The sequence below is a fragment of the Sapajus apella genome, unplaced genomic scaffold, assembly GCF_009761245.1.
Source record: "Sapajus apella isolate SASKATOON/1434 unplaced genomic scaffold, GSC_monkey_1.0 scaffold23, whole genome shotgun sequence".
Lineage (NCBI taxonomy): Eukaryota > Metazoa > Chordata > Mammalia > Primates > Cebidae > Sapajus > Sapajus apella.
In genome coordinates this window covers 17,440,865-17,444,187 of record NW_022436963.1, presented here as the reverse complement: position 1 = coordinate 17,444,187, position 3,323 = coordinate 17,440,865, and the positions used below count along the sequence as shown (strand labels likewise).

At 40.4% G+C, this 3,323-nt stretch overlaps 1 pseudogene; it reads left to right on the top strand.

The window, feature by feature from the left end:
• The first annotated feature begins 918 nt into the window (after positions 1 to 918).
• LOC116559486 lies at positions 919 to 2,848 on the top strand (annotated as a pseudogene).
• Positions 2,849 to 3,323: the final 475 nt, after the last annotated feature.

Below are 3,323 nucleotides of genomic sequence, written 5' to 3'. Positions count from 1 at the left end.
AATTACAATTATTCAAAGCTGTGTAGGAGTTCTTGCTGTCGAACAAGTGTCTCTGGTGATTCTTATGATGAAGCAAGTTTGGGACACCTGAATATCCTTGTTAAGGTCAACTTTGCCAATACATTTTTTTTCTCCTTTTTAAAAAATTTTACTAAGTTCTGGGTTACATGTGTAGAATGTGCAGGTTTGTTACATAGGTATATACGTGCCATGGTGGTTTGCTGTACCCATCAACCCACCTTCTAGGTTTTAAGCTCCGCATGTACTAGGTATTTGTCCTAATGCTCTCCCTCCCCTTGCATTCTCACCCCCTGACAGGCCCCAGTGTGTGATGTTCCCCTTCCTGTGTCCATGTGTTCTCATTGTTCAACTCCCACTTATGAGTGAGAACATGTGGTATTTGGTTTTCTGTTCCTGTGTTAGTTTGCTGAGAATGATGGCCTCCAGCTTCATCCATGTCCCTGCAAAGGACATGAACTCCTCTTTTTTATGGCTGTATAGAAAGAATTCCATAGTGTATATGTGCTACGTTTTCTTTATCCAGTCTATCATTCATGGGCATTTGGGTTGGTTACAAGTCTTTGCTATTTTAAATAGTGCTGCAATAAACATATGTGTGCATGTGTTTTTATAGTAGAATTATAATCCTTTGGGTATGTCATTCTTTTCTTTCTTAAATGATCTTTTTTTTTTTTGAAGATGGAGTTTTGCTCTTGTCGTCTGGGCTGGAGTACAGTGGTGTGATCTCAGCTCACTGCAACCTCCACCTCCTGGGTTCAAGTAATTCTCCTGCCTCAGGCTCCCAAGTAGCTGGGAGTATAGGCACATGCCACCAGGCCCAGCTAATTTTTGAATTTTTAATAGAGATGGGGTTTTACCATGTTGGCCAGGATGGTCTCGATCTCTTGACCTGATCTGCCCACCTCAGCCTTCCAAAGCGTTGGGATTACAGGTATGAGCCACGGCACCTGAACCTTAAATGATCTTTTATTGGCAGCTTCCCTGATTTCATGGCTTTGTAGCAGTTTTCATTTACTTCTGCTCTCACTCTCTTGTTCTATGTACTGTAAAGTACTCTATATTGCACCTGTGTTTCCTAGGTTTTGGTAGTTTAATAGTGCAACTATCTGTCTTGCCCATTCAGAGCTATGGTGCTTATGGTTACAAAAGAAATCGCTTTTCAGTCGGGTGCTGAGTGGTTTTTCGGATCATGTCTGGTGGCTCCATGAATTACAACAGAACATGGCAGCCCAGAGGGAATGGACCCCGATGGTGTCATTGAGAGCAGCTGGAATGAGATTGTTGGTAACTTTTATGACATGAATTTAAAGGAGTCTCTTCTTTGGGGCATCTATGCTTATGGTTTTGAGAAGGCTTCCACTATTCAGCAGAGAGCTATTATTCCCTGTATTAAAGATCCAAAAGGTAATTCTGGCACTTGGAGACTATATGTGAGCAACTTGTCATGCCTGCGTTGGTGGAACAAATGTTCAAAATAAAATGCAAAACTGTAGGCTGACGCACCACATACTGTTGTTGGTACACCCAGGAGAGCGTTTGATATATTAAACAGGAGATATCTTTCTCCAAAATGGATCCAAATGTTTGTATTGGATAAAGCAGACGAAATGTTGAGTCGTGGGTTTAAGGATCAAATCTATGAGATTTTCCAAAAACTAAATATAAGTATTCAGGTTGTGTTACTTGCTGCCACAATGCCAACTAATGTGTTGGAAGTGGCCAAAAAAAAAAAAAAATTCATGAGACATCCAATTCCAATTCTGGTGAAAAAGGAAAAATTGACCCTTGAAGGAATCAAACAGTTTTATGTTAATGTTGAGAGAGAGGAATGGAAGTTGGATACACTTTGTGACTTGTACAAGACACTGACCACTACGTAGGCTGTTATTTTTCCCAATACAAGGTACAAGGTGGACTGGCTGACTGAGAAAATGCATGCCAGAGGCTTTACAGTTTCTGCTCTAGTTTATTAATTTGCAGCATGGTAACATGGACCAGAAGGAGAGAGATGTTATGAGGGAATTCCGATCAGGGTCAAGCCGCGTTCTGACCACTACTGACTTGTTGGCTCTCGGGATTGATGTGCAAGAAGTGTCTTTGGTTATCAGTTATGATCTACCTACCAATCATGAAAACTACTCACAGAATTGGCAGAAAGGGTCGATTTGGGAGGAAAGGTGTGGCTATAAACTTTGTTACCAAAGAAGACAAGAGGATTCTTCGTGACATTGAGACTTTCTACAATACTACAGTGGAGGAGGTGCCCATGAATGTGGCTGACCTTATTTAGTTCCTGGAATGAGAGTTTTGGATGCAGTGCTTGCCGTTGCTGAATAGGCGATCACAGCGTGCACTGTGCTTCTTTCTTTGGGAATATTTGAATCTTGTCTCAAGGCTTATAGCAGATCAGAAATACAGATTTTGATAGCAAAGCAACATTAGTTGTGAGCTCTTGCGAGGAAAGTCATTAGCTTTAACTTCTTGAGTTGGACTTTTGGGGTCTGCAAAATCTTTCTTTCTTAGAAATTTGTTTCCTAGTTCTGTAGAAATGGTTGCATGAGATGTTCTCTATCATTTAATAACATACTTGCACACTAAAAGATATAAGTGCTATATAAAATCAGCCAATTATGTTAAACTAGTATGTCTGCCTTTATTGTGTTTGTCATTAGCCTGAGTAGAAAGGCCTTTAAAATATTTTTAGAAAGCATTTGAATGCATTTTGTTTGGTATTGTATTTATTCAATGAAGTATTTAATTAAATTAGTGCTAAGTATAAACTGGACCCTGTTGCTTAGCCCCAGCAAGCAATCATCCTAGGTAGGATTTAATCCCTAGTAAAATTGCCATATTATACGTCTTAATGAAGTTTGAATGTTAAATAAATTGTATATTCACTTAAAAGAAGAAATACTCATTTATTATGTTGATGATGGAGCTTAAAACTAACTCAGAAATGTCTCAGCAGCATCAATTCCTTATATGGAACATGCAGGTAGAGTATTTGTAATGAAGGACTAGAAATTGTTAACTCACTTGGCAAGTTTAAGTCTATCACCAGGCACAGTGGCTCACACCTGTAATCCCAGCATTTTGGGAGGCCGAGGTGGGAGGATCACCTGAAGTCAGGAGTTCAAGACTAACCTGACCAACGTGGAGAAATGCTGTCTCTAAAAATCAAAATTAGCTGGGTGTGGTGGCACATGCCTGTAATCCCAGCTATTCTGGAGGCTGAGGCAGGAGAATTGCTTGAAGCTGGGAGGCGGAGGTTGCGGTGAGCTGACACTGCCCCATTGCAGTAC